We start from the raw sequence: 19,182 nt of genomic DNA, 5'->3' as shown, positions 1-19,182 counted from the left end.
AAGTTGAAGCAACATTGCACCATCATTGAAAAAAACAACATGGGCTAGAAACTCCCAACTTTAATTACTGAGCTGTCTTGTCAGATTAATGATGGCTTTTCATTGTCCTGACAATTAAATACAGCATGTGTATTAAACCTGCACCCTAGAACCAGTTTAAGGATTACAGGTGATGACCATTAGTCATCTCAGATTCTGTTGTAGTTTAAAGAGGGCTACTTGTGTCTTTACTTTGTGTTTTAAAAGGTGGATGTGATTACTAAACAGGGGCAAAATTTCAGATTGGTAAATATGTGTTGGAGTGCTCCTCAGGTGAGACTCAGTACAATAATTCACATGTCTTGCTCACATGTCAACTTCACCAGTTGGTGAATCTCCAATAAAGAATACATTTCTTATTTTAAAGAGAGAAACACAACTTTGTGGCAAGTTAGCAGAGAAAGAGGCTTCCAGAGTGCTAGGTTTTAGATGCTTGGTGGACTTAGAGAGATAGTAGCTGAAATGAATGTTTTGATATACCAGCCTGAAATAAGTCAAACATTTCTACCTGTAAATCATGTAAAGCTGCTATGAACCCATCAAAGGGACAATATAAGGCTTTAAAAAAGCATTGTGCATCCGTTTAAACTTAAGAAAACGTAAAAAATAAATTTCTGCAGATCGATTGCAATAGTGTCAGAATAAATTGCTGTATGGAAATAAAGCAGAGGCTTGGAGTTTGGGATTCAGCCTGCTCATTATCCTCTGAGCCTGCAGTCGGCTGATCAGGTCATATCTGCATGGTTACTGTTAGCTTTTCCTTTAGTCAAAGCACACTATCATACCGCCCCTCTGTCAGAACATTATCCTCATTATGGAGCCTGATCTCATGTTCCTGGTCTTAAATTGGCCTTTGAAATCCACACTCTCACTCAGACTTGTCCAGATGTGCTTTGAAACGGCTTTGGCCCCTCTCTCTCTTCACCAAACAGTTCAGTAGATTGACAAACAAGTGGGAATTAGGGAGAAGGTTGAAGGGGGAAATGTGGGCGGGAAGAAGAGAGGTGTTAAGTAAGCAAAAGAAGCAGTACAGGAGACAAAAGCCTGGGGTGGAATAAGTAATTAGGTAATTTATTAAGGTCACTTTTATAGCATAAACTGCATTTTCTGTGGGATACAAAAATATCTCTACAACTTGATGAAAAAAGCAGTGTTATATTTCTGTGAATATCCATAAAAGAAAATAGTTCAGTGATTATTTATAGCACCATAAACTATTTGCATAGAGCTATGTCAGCACAGAGCTATGAAAACCTCTCATTGCATGAACAGCTCCAGAATAATTTTAGCATGCAGTATTGTATACCCACTTGTATTCTTTATTATAAGTGCAGTGAGCAGGCAGCTTCTGGGTGCTTCAGTGTTTTTTTCTAGGCTTTGATAACTAGCTTTGGAGTGAATAATCTGCTCCATAATCACAGTTGACGCTAAATCAGGAATTCCCTTTTATTACCACAAATGGCAGCACTCGTCTCTCTTCCTCTTTCATTTTCTATCCTGCCACTTTTCTTCTCCTCTTCCAGAGCTGATTGAGAAAGGACCAGCTGACCCTCTTTTGAGGTGGGGAAGTCGTAATTGGAGGGGAAGTCAGTAGCTGCCTCTTTGTGCTGATGTTGGAGCCCAACAGCACCCACCCCAAAGCCTTTGATGATATAAGGAGGACAGATTTAGACATGCACACAACAACACACCTTCATACATCTTGCATAGCCTCAGTCTTTTTCAGCAGGGCCCTTGACTGTGCCATGATAGCTGACAGGTGTTGGTCTGGGTGGGTGTAACTAAATTGTCAAGGTGAATAATGCACAGTGTGAGTATTAATTCAAAAAAGGCTAAAGATTTAACCTCTGTTGAGCCTGTTCAGAGTTGATTAAAATGATTAATTTCCCATCTTGAGTCCAGTGCACCAGCTAGGTGGAGACTAAATTGGTCTGATCTTTTATGTCAGATTTAGCTATGACTGACTCTTTCACTCAAACTGGTGCACTTGGCCTCAGGAGTCCTCTGGGACCATGAGTGTTGGTACAAAATTCTACATCAATCACCTCAATCTAAACTCTTTGATGGTACTGGGGATAAAGTTTAGGGATTGAATGGTTCCCAATGTATTTGCTCTGTGGGGACTATGCAGGTTAATACAACATTTTGTGAAAATCCATTTTAAAATGAGCATTTTTGGAGCTCCCCATCTCATCAAGGATCTTTTTTAGACACTTGAAAATTGTAGTAAAGATTTTTACTTACTTTTACAAGAAGAAAAGTATTAAGTATCAACATCTAGAAACTCAAACTGTAAACTTGTATTTCGATTTATTTCATCCATAAATATTCACCCACAGTATGGATTACCCATAAATTCACATCAGCCTACCTACCTGCCTATAAATCAGAACTCAAGCTGGTCATTTCTGGGTGCACATCAGAATTCTGCAGAAAGTCGGTGTAGTGTCATGAGAATACTGTGACAGCCTCTCAGCAAAGCATACAGTAGGGACATGACATTTTAATCACAGCACCGTGCCTTTTATTTTACAAATGTTACTATCGCTTGTTGCCATAGCTGCAGAGAGGTTACACTCTCTACCAAGGAACAACATGTTTTCAGGCTGTATCACCAATCAAGTGGCCCCCATAGACCTGAATTCTGTCAGACTGCCCCAGAGTGATAAAAGGAACACTTACCTTTCTGATAGGACAATTGGAAAGCTCCCTGGATGTGGCCATAGAGGAAGTTTTCATCAGCTGCTTTTAGAGTGGAGTGCTTCTATTTCACCTTTGGACCTTATGATTGACAAAGGTCCCCTGTCTATTAAAGGTAACTCTCTCTTTCTAAGTGCTTCTGCTCTTCAAACAAACACCTTGCCTCCTCTGATTTTAAGGTCCACTATCAGTTTCAAAAAGTCAGATTCTGCATTTTTTAACTTTTCTTTTACTCGACAAAGATTTCAGTCTCTGTGGCATCATCTCTTTTACATTTAGTCCTAAGTGATGCTGACTCTACATCTAATAAAAGCACTTTATGAAATCCCACCTCGCTCTGGTGCACAAAAGCTACCATCTGGCTTGGGGCAACTATGAAAACTAATTTAGGTCAGGGTTATTATTTGCCCTATGATGGGACCACATAGACTATGTTGCTGATTCTGCTGGAAATCTTCTGCCTGGTCAGGAAGATTTTTTTATATGGTGATAAGGTCATACCAGGGTTTTTCTTTTCAACCTAATGAGGTGTATTTGTCCTATTTGCCACTTGACCTAAAAGGAAAACTGTGATATCTTTTTTTTTTTTTTTACCATTAAAAATGTTCAGTGCAGAGTATCTCTATATAAACACTATCTATACTGTATGAGCTGGGATGGTGGGGATCTGTGGAGAACATAGCAGTATCTCATGAGAGAGAGAGCTTGTTGTACTGAAAACCATCATGACTGTCGTTAGGCCATAGTCTCAAGGTTATACAGTCTGTATACATTGCCACATGTAATTAGTTTGTTCATAATAAAATCTATTTGGCTTTACCAGCAAGTCTAGTTCACAATATATGTATTTATACATTTTTTTAGAGTCTGTGAACAGTTGCTATGATTACCCAGGTTATTCTGAGGAACCAGTTTAATCAGTATAGATGAAGGCTACTTGCTAATACGATTAACAACGGACTAATGATCCTCACAGCTAAGATTTGCATTAATCTTTGTGTTGTTATCAATTTAAGACTACTTTAGTATCTGAAAATCATGCCCCAGTATTGGGTCTGCTTGTTCCAAATGCTCAAAGAAAAGCCAAAGATAACTTAAAGCCCACTATGTGTCTTGATTGGAAGTTGTTGCACATATGTAAAGAGTAATTTTTTAGACATCCTTATAATTTCTCTGCTTCTCCTAATACAGAAACTCTTAGAACCACAGGAACTCATCCATGTACATTCTACATACGTAAATCTTCACCAATTTAGGTAAATGAAGGTGTTGCAGGAATAAGTACCAGCATTAAAGTGAACTTGATGCACTAAGATTTTTTTTTTATTGTGGGTATAATTACATGGAGCAAAGTGACTCACAGGTATTAAATATTCAAAAAGCTGGAGTGGAATATTTGCAGAGAGTCTGATGGAAAAGAAATATAGACTGACAGCTCCCACATCAGGAGCTGAACTGAGCAGCTACTTATTGATTCACTTGAACCCCTGTAATGATCATTAAATCTGTGATTGATAAACTGCCAGCCATGATGTACAGCACCACCACTACCTCTCCTGTACCTTTCCAATCTCTTCATGGTGCATGGTCACAGAATACATCAGTGAATGCTCAGGAACTTGATCAGAGAACTACTTTAGTCCAAATTATCCTGAATAAATAAACACAGTATACTGGATTTAAATAATGTACATAAAAAAAATCTAAAACTTCTACACATAGATATTATAAAACCATTGTCAACTCCTTGTTTTTTAGCTATAAATGTCATATTGAAAGTGAAATAAACAGTGAAGCATTTCTGATTATTTGAAAAAAGTGGAAATTCTTTTAGTAACTGTGGCTAGATCAAACACTTTTTATCTCCCTACCACCTTACCTTTCTGGTCTGTTCAAATGTGTAAGAGCCTGTCCTCTTTTCTCCCCCATGCTCACACTTCTGATCCCCCCCACAGCCGGCACTTTGAACTGCAGACGGTCTTTTTTCTGTTCACAAGCAAAGACTTTTATTGTGACAGAGTGGAGCTCATTTAAATATTGGCTTTGGAAGAGCTTCAGTCCACTCTCCTGTTTCGCTGTATGGAAGGAACATCTAAAGAGTGTTTAGTTTCTTTTCTTTTCATTCCCTCTAATTTGATATAGTGTAATTTGCAGCATTACTCTTGCTCTATTCATTCATAGGGGACAAAGACAAAGACATTAAAGGACAATGGAGGGCACTCTGTTTCCTATTGTTAACCTCCCTGCAGACCTCAGGTACTGAGGCTTTGCCAACAGATGTACAGCCAGCTTTCTTCATCTCTCTCAGGGCATTTTAGCTGAATTAAATACCATAAGACAGCCAAATTTCCCCCTTGGCTCTTTAGCAGATTTCTTCCCATCTTCTACCTCATTTCTTTTTCTTTCCTATTCTCTCTTTATCCTGAGGCATTGTCACCACTAGTAGCACACCAGGCCTGGCTATGTTAGGCACTTATTTAGTAGTAATGGTCCAGTAGCTCGCCTCAGGGCGTCCTTGATATTGCTGCTTCTTCTTCTGTGGTATTTAGCCTTGTTACTGTTCTCAGAATGCAGGAGGAGAGTGAATGAGTGGGGGAAAGGAGTGAATTGATAATGGCTGTTTGGTGTCTGCTGCTCTGGTTCACTACTGTATCCTTTGACGGTTGTCTTTATTGACCAGTCAGTTAACAGCTGAACTCAGCAGGATGGAAGGAAACCTGCTGTGGCCATATGCTGGCAAAGAAAAGGAGAATACTAATCCTTGAAACATATAAAACCTCAATGTTTGAACCCTCCATTAGAAGTGGTCAACCAGTGCCTGAGCTGTTACTGAAATGCCCTACAGCTAAGTAACTCAGGTCAAAATGAGCTATACACAGAACCATAAGAGCAGTGACGACCTCATAAACACATATGCACTAGAGCCTTCCATGCAGTAACATAATGTTCTTTCTAAAACACATTTGGTTTTATATCAAATCAATAAGTTTGATGTGGACTATGATCTCCTGTGGACAAAACGGCTTCTTTGTAGGACTGAATTAGGGGGGGAAGCACAGGGTAAGACAAAGCAGTATACGATTCGATACGATTCGATGCGATGTGATACGATGTGATACAATGTGATTCAAGACGGTACAAGATATGACAGGAAAAAAGATGCATTACAATTTGATATGTCTCTATAAAATACAATACAATATGATACCATACAGTGGTAAAGGAAACAGTGAAGTGTGATGCAATATGTAACGATTCAATACGATACCATAGAATATAATATGATACAGTGGGGTGTGATACTGTACAGGATGATTCAGTCTGATTTGATTGGATGCACTTGGAAAGAATGGATTATAATATATTGAGACGCAACATGATGTGATGAGTTGTCATACAATATGAAAAGATTTGATATGAAACAATGCAATACTTTGCAGTACGATGCAATACCATGTGATTTGATGTGAGATGCACACTAGCAAACAAAAATGCAATATGATTTACTGGATAGAATGTAATACACTAAATATGATGTTTTTCACAGCATGCAGTATGATATAATGGATATTGGTACTCAATTAATGGTAATGGTGGGGACTGTTATTACTAAAAAATACCAGTAAGATAAGCAGTCAAGACAGTCAAGTAATTATTAATCGCCAAGTAACAGGCTGTAAATATGATTTTTATGCCTTAAAAGTCCTGTTTAATTTTACTTGGTGTGTATGTGGTTTCTGTTCTTTCTGCAACCAACCTCATGCGGATTCTTCATGAACATCAACTTTTAGCACTTCTGTATAGGCTTCATTTTTCTAAACAAGATATTGCCACTTCCCTCGTACATGTAAAATGCAAAAAAAAAAAAAAATAATTGGGATTTCAGGTTGCAGTGCAGATTTCTAGGTTGTCAGTATTTCTGAGTAAGACACCGACCAAAAATAGTTTATCTTTGCATTAGACCTTTTAGTTGTTGTATATTGTAAATAGTGCTCAATCAGTGTTACAGTCTTTTTAAATAACTTAAGTGTGTCAGAGTGTGTAATTACATTGTTTGAATAGAAATACGGTGTTTAACTTGTCTTGTAAACAACAAACCAAAAAATTCCACCGTGTTTCTTGAACTGTTTCATGACTGTTAAGCTGTAGTCTTAATTTACATATGTGCTGTGCAGTATGAGGCTGTAGATCCCAGCTAAAAGCCAAGCATCGTCATTGCCCTTTTATCTCTTCCCCACTCAATATCGGCGCTAAAGAGCCGCTGTGTCCCTATGGAAACCCTGAACTGAGTCTGCAAAAGAAACAAGGCTCCAGAGAATTTATTTGGAGTTTATAAATGGGGGAAATTAAAACAGATATTTCCAATGGCTCTAAAATAGAAACATCTTCATCACTTTTTCATACACATTCTCATTTTGAAGAATTGGATGAGGAAAAAGCAGACTAAACTATATCCGTGTGTGTAAGTGTGTGTAAGTGTGTGTGTGTGTGTGTGTGTGTGTGTGTGTGTGTGTGTGTGTGTGTGTGTGTGTGTGTGTGTGTGTGTGTGTGTGTGTGTCCTCGCCGTACGTCTGTATTAAAAATGCTGTTTACTTTACACAAACATCAGGTGGACACAAACCAACATCTACACACCACAATTCACATAACTTCACACTCACCTAAACGCATCCCTGTCTTCTTTCATGGACTGACCCACCTCTGTGACATCCCTAGGGGTTCTCTGTCCCCACAACACAAAGACTCAAACTAAATCCCCCCGTAAAAGCTTCGAAACACAGAAAATGTCAGCTATCTGGGAGGATGTACTTTACTCACTGACCTCTCTGTGTGATGCTGTTTTGGTGTATGTGTGCGTCTGTCTGCAGAGAGATAGAGGAACAGGAGACGGGGAGAGCTTCTCACTCTGGCACCAATTTATTTCCCACCAAAGGCTGACTGGAACAGCACATAGGGTTTCTACATTGGTTAGCATCACTATTTGTTTCTGCTGAATTGTGAAAGTAGCCAGCATAAAACAGAGCTGTGTCAGTAGGGAAGTGTATGTATAATGTCAAAAGCAGAGAGAAGAGCACAGCTTTATTCAACTGGAGTTGAATAAAGCTTATCCTAACGTTTAGGATAAGAAAATAGATATTGAAACTTCAGGTGGAAAAAAAGTCATCGATGTGCACTTGGCATACTAAAATCGTCAGGTTTTCAGTATTTATTATTTTCTACCACTGGTTTTTAGAGAAACTCTTGGCCTATTTTTTTAAGTGTGCTGCATTTTATGGGCCTTTGATGCAATTGCATAATTTTCTGTTTAGTTCTCATCATAGACTGTATAAAACATGGGCGTAGCCTACGTCACCTGTCTGTTCCTGGTACTGTGAAATGAAGCCAATCCACGGACGCAGTCACATTTGATATGACGCCGGCTTTGAGTTTCCTTCTGAACAGCTACAGGGTGACCGTCAGTCACTAACCTGAGCTGTGTCTCTGATCAGACAATCAAACGATCCCACTAACCTCTAAACCGCTAGTTAGACAAAAATTCACTCGCTGCACAGTGTGTGCTGATAGTGAATACCCAAGCAGTTTTTAGGCTGTACATGTGTTTTTAATGCCGTAAAAATCTGTTTTTATGTGTGGTGTGTTCGTGACTTCCGTTTTTTTCACAGCCAGCCTGAAGCGGATTCTCAATGAACAACAACTTTTAGCACTTCCCCATAGGCTTCATTTTAACTAACCGGATGTTGCCCCTTGGTTCTTGAGAAACACTGTGCAGAGAAGCAGCAAGAAACAGCTCTTGTAAACTGCCGTTTATCTTTTTTTAAGAACCAGGAAACTTATTCTTGTAAGCAATGACCATTAAGGTGTTTTTTTTTTGTGTGTGTCTCCAAAATCACTCATCACTTCATAGATAGTATAACAGGTGTAATGCTAAGGGCATTAGCCTGTCAATGGGATTTTCCATTGATGTTAACATTAAGCTAGCAGACTTTTGCCAACCGAGGCTAGCAAGCCTTTGACATAGCCTTTAACTAGTATTTTAGCATCTGCAAAAGAGACCCTGAGACTTAATCCACGTTTGGATGTTAACGTTTCACTTGAACACTCAATACCAGTTACTGTTGGCCATAACCACAACAAAAGTAACACTTGGCTCTTTCTTAGAAAACAAACTGACATTGGCTGCTGAACTGCCGATCCCAGCTGATGAATTCACTGAAACTTGTAGTTCTCAAACACAAAATAACTATTCTTAACAGGAACATTCCCATTACCCAGTCTGTTATAGTATGAACGTAAAAATTGGGGAAAAATTGTGAGAAAACACAAATCGGGAGTTCAGCAGGAGAATGAGATAAAAAGCGGGAGACTCCCACTGACATTGGGAGTGTTAGCATGTGTGCTTTGTGTGTTGAGTCTAAATAAATGATCAAGTCGTAAACAGGTCTCTCATTTCACAAAGAACTGAGTGTCTATCTGCCAAGCTGGGCACTTTTGTTCAGGGAGGGTAGAATATTGATGCTTGGTGAGGAATCATGGTCTTAATTACCACATTCTGACAGTTACTGTGTTACATATTGAAGCTGAATAATTTGTCTTTTTGTTTCCAGTGCAGATTTTTGAAGGGAGGTTTTCTCTTTGCAGCACTGTGTCAGTTTTACAATGACGTGGTGTTGATCAGCTGCCACATTGCTTTGTTTTGGAGCATTTTGCATGTGCCACAAACAGCAGAGATAGTGACAACAGTTAGATGACTCACTTTAATCATTTATTTTGTAAGGTTTTATTTAGTTTCCACTTGATTGCTGTTTCACATGCACTACTCAAAGATAGTATGGATGCAAAATGTCTCACTATTCAGAAATTAAGCCTAAAAAAAAAACAAAAAAACAATGAAACCCATGCACAGCAAGAAAGTATGTGTAATGATGCCCCTATTAATTATAGACCATTAAATGCACTGGAATCTAATTGTGTCATTTATTTTTTGTTTACTGTTTTGATGAACCCAAATTTGTATTTCTAGTATCACTTAAGTTTATTTATCAATTGCAGATGAAGGCGGACAGATAGTGATGAGGTGACATCATATTTTTTCAGAAAGATAGCTGAAAGAAACACGAGGAGAGTAGTTGTTAGACAAATGATAAACAAAACCAGGACAGAGGCAATGAAGCCTGTGGCACTCTTGATCGAATTTGTGTACACGTGTAATAAGCTTTCAGGTTTTTTATTTTTTTTATATGTCAAAGCACCAGCTACCTGAATTACCTCAGCCTGTGTCCTTCAGAGAAAGGCTGCTGCCACTGCTCAAAACAACCAATCATATACTTGATGGGGGAGGACTCTAGAAAAGGTGAATTAGAAAAAAGACAACCATCACAGAGATAGAAAAATCAATGGAAACAGATATCTTGGATGTTGCTGCCGAGAGTTATCATAGATGATAATGAAAACTAGCGGGTGATTTAAAAGCAAAGTCTTGCTGACTTGGTGTCTTTGAAATGCAATACATGATATTATACTGTCTGTGTGATTCACATTTTTGTTTTATTTAAAAAAAGGGCAAAAAAGCAATAATTATCACTATCAGATTACAATACATATCTCAAGGAATAGAGGAACATACCATCCCAGCCTCAGGAAGAAAAATGTCACTCTTCAACTGCTGACCCAAACAACCTCTTTGTGACTCTTCATTTCTGGTTTCATGAGTGTTCATCCAAACTGCATGCCTGCATTTTTACCAGAAGTAAACCCAGACATTTTGCTCATTCCCTTTTTATCTAATCATGTGCCTGCACTTCAAACTGGGCCTATTTAAATGCAGAACCATTTGGACCATTAAAATGCCACGGCAGAGATACAGAGACAGATGAATTTGCAATCTGCCAGGCGGGCCAGCTGTTCCCCCCACCCTCCCACACACACACACACACACACACACACACACACACACACACACACACACACACACACACACACACACACACACCCCAACCTTAACTCTCGAGGGAAGCCTCGAGAAACTTCCTCTCCAGCAACCAAGGACAAAGGCCTCAGGGGGGAGCTGGTTTTTAATTACCAGGCTGCCGTCCTTTGATTATTAGGCTGCTAGATTGTCGTGCTTCGTCCCACTGAAATGAAAAAGGTGAGGGGTTTTGGGAGGATCTTTAAGACTTAATAAAATCAAAAAGAAAGCCTTTTTCCACACAAACACCAAGACATTTTTGCTCCTTAAAAATTTTTGGATCATCTTTAGAAATGTTATTTGCCGGATATTAAAGTCTTTCAATTTGAAGCAAAATTCTTCTCTTAAAGCCTAAAAGGCAAACTTTCATCTCAGCTAGGTTCCCACGCTGAAACTTTAGAGTGTGATCTTATTTTCTTAGTAGATGTTGGACAAAACAGAGAGCACAGTTCAAATTAAGTTAAAAATTCATTACTAGCCTTTTTGCTTCGATCTTCTCCTTTGTATTTGGCTTCGGGGTTTTCTTCTTCCTCAAACTGTTATTTATTTCAGGAAGCCAGAGAGCGCCTCAGTGGAAATTAATAGCAGACCTTTGAATTGCCAAGAAAGCATTTTATGTTTACTTTGAGGAAATGTTTGCTGAACACACATTTTCTCCTTAATGGCATCCATCATAGTAACACAATCCCACTGATAACCACAGGACACTGAACAGACCAGTTGGGTCTTTGCTGCGACAGTAGAGCTGCTGAGTGGCACATGCTGCTTGAACACTGTGTTCAGATGGTTGTTTAAGTAAGGCAGAGTTTCCATCCCATAGCATCATTATTCTAATGGGGAGATACTTGTCCATCCTTATAACGATCACCAGAATGCTCACAAGTAGTCATTTCTTATAGAAAATGTACAGATTATAGGTCTATAAAAATATATACCATTGTCACAAGTGCATACCAGTAAAAAGTGCCACTTAAAAAAACAATTAATGGCATCTTTCTAGACCAAACAACTCTCTTTATTTCCTCCTTATTATTCTTTTGAGGAGTTAACGTAAGGTTTTTGTGATCCAGATGCAGCCTGTTTGTCACTCCTAATCCACGCCTATTTTCAAAGAAGCAGCCATCTTTCCAAAAATGAAAAGGCTTGCTATTATTCATGCTGTCAGTCACTCTCCTCTAGCTCTCCCCTTGTGTCCTCCTGCCTCCCCCTGCCTGTCTGCTTCTCCATTTCTTCTTATTTCTACACTCCACTCTCCACCCCCCATCTGTCCTGTTCTCCTATTATTGCCTCCTTTTTTGTGCTAACCATTCATCTTTATTATGTGGCTGACCAATCACAGTTTTTAGTATACTCTGTAGACACTTGTTTTTTGCTTAACTGTGCAGGATGTCAGTTAAAAACTTAATGTTGTATCAGAAATCTCCTCTGAGCAGTCTTGGTCCTCTGACTTCATGTGGACTTTCGTCTGGTGGAGCTGCAGGGTTCAGCCCTGGAACAGACGCGCTCTAGCACACCATCTTGTGGGTTCATCACAGCCTCTGTTCTGTAACATGGCCCAGAATGCACCACTCCTGGCTCCTGCTGTAACCAGGCTCAGATTGCTCTACAACTGCTTTTGTTTTTCTCCCATCAGAGGGAAGGAAGTTGAAGGGGAATGAATTCATCCGATTGATCCACATCTCTGCTTGGGTGAGAAGAAAAAGAGCCCCCTGACTGAAACAGGATCAATAATCAGACTTGACAGCGAATAGGGATGAGCAACACATAAACAGTAAAGTAATGATTTGTCTCATCTACATCTTTTTAGTGTCAAACCTGATGCAAAACCAAACAAACCAGCGAAGCTACCAAAGACAACAAAACCAACTGTTTTGATTTATTGGACAGTTTAATGGCAGAGTTTTCAGCAGGTTTTTTTTAAGGCCAAATTGTCTATGACTATTCAAAGGCTTTATTACCCATTAAACAGTTGGCACTGAATGAGAAAAAAATGGTTAATTTTTGCTCATAACATCTAAGTAGCTGCAGTAAAAAAAAAATTTAAGGATGCACGATATTATCGGCACAATATCGGTATCGGCTGATAAAAGCTTAAAAACACGTTTATCGGTATCTGCAGATATAAAAATTTCTGCCAATATGCACAGCTGATATTATTATTATTATTATTATTATTATTATTATTATTATTATTATTATTATTATTATTATTAATTTCCATCTGAAAAATAAGCTCCTTAAATAAAATGTAGCACTTCATTTATTTGCACTACAGAGCTCTGTGTCTGTCACCAGGTTGTTACAGTTGCTCTAAAATAATCAAATGCAACTTAGTTATGTTTAAAAATGCATTGTACATTTAAAGTTCATGTGATCTAAAGAAATTATTTTTCTGTATTTCAGTACTGAATGTCTTGAGTTTGAAAAAATAATACATTTCTTATTTATGGTAAAATCAAATGTTTTTTGTCTTGTTTTATGTGTGTTTCTTAAACAAATAAGACCGTCACAATAAGAGTAACATAAATTCCAGTACAGGATAGACTTAGCTTTCTTTACAGTGAAAAAAACAAACAAACTTGTGATTATCGGTATCGGTATCGGTATCGGTATCGGCCTAAAGGGGTTTCGATATATCGGCATATCGGATATCGGCAAAAATCCAATATCGTGCATCCCTAAAAAAATTGGGCTGGTCCAATGCTTCAGTGAACTCTTTATATTTTTTCTTTGTACTTTGATGAGAACAATGTGGACACTGGATTTTTCCTAGTGTCAGACTGAACATATTCCGTAATATTTGCTTGTGTTTGAGATACAGTGGCTAAAGATATAATTCTCATCATAGACTGTATAATAATGATAATACAAGGATGTTGTCTCACTGATGTCACAATCCCCAACAGTGGCAGTTACTGTAATTCAAATCCTAACTCACCCTGACTTTAGATAACACAGAATTAGGCAAAGAGGTGTGGCTTAGGCGGGTTTTAAGCCTCCTGCCAAAAAGCTAAAACGTGCCCACCTGAACATCAACTCAACCCAAATACTGCAAATTTATACATACCACTTAGCTTTTATAATACCTTGATGGATTCAATGTATGGTGAACAGCTAGGTTTTTGTCACTAGCTGTGCTCTCGCTGTAATTACCCTGTGCACACACACACACAGCAATCTGTTATCATGGCCGCCTTCAGCCTTTTAACGCCAGCAGCTTCCTCTCTGATTGGCTGATCTTTCACTTCAGGGCTTAGCGGGCTCCCGAGTGTTCAGCTGTCTGAACCCCACTTGTTTTGCTCCAGCCTCATCAGTTTAGCAAAGCGTGGCTGCATCTCTGTCGGGGGGGCTCACCAGCCAGCACCCCTGGGCCCCTTCCACACCCGAGAGTTACATAACACTGTCAGAGGAGAGGGGTGACTTGAGAGCTCACCGCTCTCTTTAGAACAGAATAATAGAGAGGAAAGAGGCAATGCTTTTAAGATTTTTCATTAACATTTCTACATTTTGAGCTTTAAGTAGCACTTCAATCCAGAGTGAAAGAGAGTGTGAGAGCAGGTAGGTGGTTCATTATTCTGCTTCAGGACATTCTGACAGGATTCAGTGCTGCTGATGGACAGAGTGACTCAGACGTCTGAAATTAATTTTTGACATCTTTTTTTTGGGCTGTAAATCATCCACAAGTGTTGGCTAATTTTTCTGCCCTTACTGCAGTTTGTTCTGAACAATTCCTCATGACCTTCACTCCAGTACATGCATTAACCCCTAAAAAGTCTCCTTCTCTGTCACATCAGCATTGGACGTCTCACTGATGGAGTCACTGACAGCAGAAGAAGATGAAATTATCACCACATTTCAGTATTAAGTCAGCTTTTCTGTTCAAGATTAATAATATAACCTCCCACATGTCTAGTGTTGTTTTCTATTTATGTGCAATAACTTGAAAGATATAACAGCTGTGTTTTAACTGTTTTGGACTGTACACTTGCAGATGGGTTGGGTCCTCTTGCATTAAGTCAGTGGCGTCACAGTGGCCCAGCAATTTCTTCCATTTAGTGACTGTGACCGAGTTTTGATTCTGCACAACAGCTAGCAGTAGTATCATATCTTATATACAGCAAGGTATTCTTTCACCTGGTTCTCTGGAAAAGCTTGACCTGTGTACCCGATACTGGCTAAAGTTGCAGTAGAGCAGCTTTACTAGACTTTGACTCAGGCCACTACCCACAAATGTCAGCCCGACCCAAGTGTGAGCAGTGGCCCTTATGGTCCCTGGTTTCATCTTTCCCTCTGATTCAGACAATGAGAAGGTTGCCGAACCTCACAGCCAGGAAGATAAAGAGGATTTAATCTGTTTGCTCTTTTAGCACACATGATACGGAACAACTCCACTATCAGCACAGCTGACTGGCCTCTAGACTAATAGTTTATTTACTTTGAAATAACAGGTGTTGGCTTTTTATGCCTTCAAGTTAAATAAGTGTTTAGATTCCTGAGGAAGTGATTAACATTTAAAATCTTTTCCACTTAGCATCTGCTCTGTTACTGCTGTCATCTGCTGGTTAAGTATGAACGTTTGATTTAGGCCCTGTGTGCTCGTTTTGTTCTTTCCTCAGGACTAAGTGCAAGATACATATTTACCTGCTGGTTTTTAAAAACCATACTAATTTCATTCAAATACAACCATATTATTCACCCCTGCAAATTTTAAGGGAGCAGTTGACCGTTTTTCCTTATTGCAGATGCTGATATCCATACCCACAGGTTGTGTTTGTTTCCATTAGATTAAAAATATGATATGAATGATAACCATAATTCCATACATATTACGGTCAAATATGCATGGTTCTGTTTGCTGGCGACATGTTTAGATGGAATTTTTTAATAATTCATGAAATAAAAAATGACATTGGGTGCATCATGTAGCACTTATTTACTGTTTAAGATTTGAGATGTTGTTATTAAGAACAGGAAAAAACATTTTAATTTTAAAAAGATAATGTTGCCTGAGCGTACATATGTATAGCAGAATGCAGAATAGCGAGATAAACATAAAGGAAAGGGCTCACATTGCTGGACAGCAGCCACACAAACAAAGCTGCTTGTGGCTCCAGACATTGTTAGTTTTTGATCGGTCCTGTGAGAGCAGGCAATAGCTGATGCAAATTATTTCAAACTGTCCTTTATATGGCCAAATAATCATCTGACACCTTAATTCAGGGGTCATTTTATTTATTTGTTTTTTGGTTCTTTTTTTAATAAATGCAGTGTTCTGCCTTAGAGCATGACCTTACATGCTTTACCGATCATGCATCATATAAAAAGCACAGCGGAGAGACTTTTATGCCTACACTGACTTGTATGTACAGCAGGTTTGACCACAGTGACACAGAAGTGTTTGCTCATGTGTGGCTGAAGTGTGTCTGCAGGCGGTTGTTCCAAAGAGGACAACCTCCTGACTCTCTGAACCTGGGGCTGCTTTTACCAGTCAGACCAGGAGGGTTGTATTCAATCGCAGGTGGATGTGGAGGCATGTGGAGGTGGAGAGCAGGTTTCGGACACATCAGCAGTTTGTATTTTTAGCTGCTGGGTTAAGTAGGTTACCTGTCGGCGTGGTCTGAGTAATGGACCGTCTGCCCAACAAGCCCCTGGGCTGCAATTAGAGGAAGCCTGTCATTCCCCTTGCTGTACATACCTCCTTCTCCCCTCTGTATCCCTCTCTTCTTTTTCTTCTCTCTTAATATCTCTCTTTCTCCTGTTGTCTGTCCTGCCATGTCTCTCTACCCTCCTTCTCCCTCTATTTCTGTCCTTTCTGCCTTGTTCTCCGACTTGGAGCTGTCAGTTTAATAGCCACCCATGGATAAAAGTAATGGATACACACAATACTGAAGAATATCAACACACACACGGCAAGCTGGAATCAGACTGATGGAGGACAGAGTTGATGTAATTCCCCAGCCTGTGCTAATGCTTTTTTAATCTCTTCATTTTTATTATGTCATCTGCAAAGTGCTGAGGGAGTCTGTGCCGATGTGAATCACTCCTGCTGATTTGTGTGCAGGTGAAAAACAGCTGCGTGTGCAACTTGCATTGGAATTTTGTGCATTGGAACTATTTAGTTTTGCAATGCAGGTAGTATTTTGAAGATCATTATGTGCGTGTGTTTGTTGAACTGACAGTTGCTTCACACATACCTCTGTGGAAATTTGTGTGCATGCATGGTGATTATCTTGGAAACCCTCATAAATATGTGTATATAGCCCTGCCTTACACCAGCTTTACATCATTATAAACTCTATATAGGCTCTCCCTCTCTCCTGTGAAGCTGCTTGCTGAATTTTTTATGTCCCGGTTTTTCCAATCAGGGAGGATTCGACAGTCCAGATCCTGTTCTGTTATGTAAATCACCCCAAACCTGCCATCCACTTTTTTCACTGACTACAAGATGAAAAATTTAAAACTAAGAGGGTTATCTGCTCTGAAGTATAGCCTTGTCCTCTCCTCAGATATGATGGCAGCTTCTTTACCCCAGTCTTATCACAGTCACAGATCCTCTGTCCTTTTCTTATCACTATCTGGAAATAGAACAAATGTATCACTGACAGCCATCTGGATCTCCTCCCCCTGTCTGTTTCATAGGCTTACCTGTGGCAACAGTGGAAAGAGATTAAGGCTGAAGAGCTTTTTGGATGATGGTGAATGCTGGGATGATACTGAGCTCTCTGTTGAGACAAAACAAATGGTAAAGTTCAACTTTAGAGGACGATGGCAATGCACATTTTCTGGTTACATCTAGATTTTCCCCTTTGAGCACATAGTCAGCCAAACGCTCTGGCTTAACTTAACTTTCTGATGGAAAGTTGAGGATGGACAAAACAGTTGAACCACAAACAAAACTGTAACGAACTTCCTGACTTTTTCATGATAAGCGGTGAACATTAAGAGCCAAGTTTAAGCCCAGTTTAACCAAATTTGAAATTTCAATGTGAAATCAGGGTAAGTTCATTTTAAGATGCAGCGAGCATACTCAGGAAGAAACTCAGGCAGGGTGATGAAATGATCATGTGTCTGGTGCAAACCAGGAAGGAAAATGTCAATTGCTGCTGTTTTTGTCTGTCATCATGTTGTGAATACTACACTGTCTTTTGTGGTGTGCTTTTAGGGTCATGTCCTGCTACCTTGTCCTGTCAACTGTCCCTTTATCTAACAGGGCCCTCTCTTAATGAGGAATGTAAGGGAAACAAGCAGTCATCTCCGGTCTAAGAATATGAGACAATATGGAAGTGCTAAAACCTGCTGTTTCTCGAGTGTCCGCTTAAGGCTGGCTGCGGAAGTACCGGAAGTCAGATACACATCAAGCCCAAAACATAAAAAAAGAAGTTTTCAAAGCAGAAATTAACCTATTTACAGCCTGGTTCAAAAAAAACATCTCTTGTCTGGATTGCTAAGTTTACTATCGGCACACACTGTGGGGGAACTGAAATTTTTTCTAACTCGTCAGTTTAGAGGATATTAAGATTGCGAGCTCGCCCAATCAGAGGCACAACTTAGGTCACATGACTGACAGGCGCCCAATAGCTGTAGCCCTTGCCACTTCCAATATGGCTGCAATAGCCGATTCACTTCATTTTCTGTTTCAGAAACAGACAGGTGACAAGGAGACTACGTCCACGTTTTCCACTTTCTATAATGTAAACATTTTAGAAATTTCAGAAAAAGATTTCTGAAAGAGGTCATAGTGTTAGAGGAGTGACAAACATTTCTCGGCTAAACAAAAATGTCAGTGTTGGAATTCACCTGTAGAGCCGGTTGTAAGGCTCTACTTGTGCTCCTAGGGAGGGTTATATGCTTAGGGACAAGTTTACTCCCTTTCTTTTATATTTGTTGAATGGGAATGTTGAACTAAGCCTCTGTGGTGCTTTGAGGCCGCAGTTCCTCTTGAACAGCTTCCACTCCCTGCAGGGATCAGAGAGCTGTCAACTTTAGCATTCACACGTGCATCACACGCATCCGCATATTTATAACTCTTGTTCCAGCAATAAGGTAGCAAGAAGTAGGTGTGCACTTAGCAGCTCAAGTCTGCAGTTCAACATTCAGAACAAAGACTGTAGGAGAAAGTCAGTGTGAGATCCCCTTAGAGTTGAGTAGCATCCTAAATCAGATTGTATGTGAAGACAAAATTCTGAACTCTTTAAATCTCGTAGACAAATAATACAAAGCTTTCATGTTAACCGAGATATAATAAAGGCTTTGAGGCAAACATTAAGGGGGACACATTAAGTGAGAATAAGAAACAAGGTAGGAAAAAGGGTAGAAGATAAGAAACATGAGGGAATGCAAAAGAAGAGATGTTGCAGTGATGAAGAAGAAACAAAGAAAGGGTTAATATGAATTTGTAGAAAGAAAAGATACGCAGATAGAGGAGTAAAGAAGATGAAAGTAAATGAAATTCAAATACAGAAAAGGAAAGAGAAATT

The 19,182-nt window shown here is 39.3% G+C and overlaps 1 protein-coding gene across 3 annotated transcripts in view; it reads left to right on the top strand.

Moving 5' to 3' along the window:
• The window catches only part of rabgap1l (RAB GTPase activating protein 1-like), a 108,660-nt gene that overhangs the window by 44,814 nt on the left and 44,664 nt on the right, over positions 1 to 19,182 (top strand). The window lies entirely within an intron of this gene.

The sequence above is a fragment of the Halichoeres trimaculatus genome, unplaced genomic scaffold, assembly GCF_033239565.1.
Source record: "Halichoeres trimaculatus isolate MK-OKI-2021-1 unplaced genomic scaffold, fHalTri1.1 fHalTri1_scaffold_4, whole genome shotgun sequence".
In the NCBI taxonomy this organism is placed as follows: Eukaryota; Metazoa; Chordata; class Actinopteri; order Labriformes; family Labridae; genus Halichoeres; species Halichoeres trimaculatus.
Note: the sequence above shows the minus strand (reverse complement) of the source record. Positions and strands in the feature narration are given on the sequence as shown.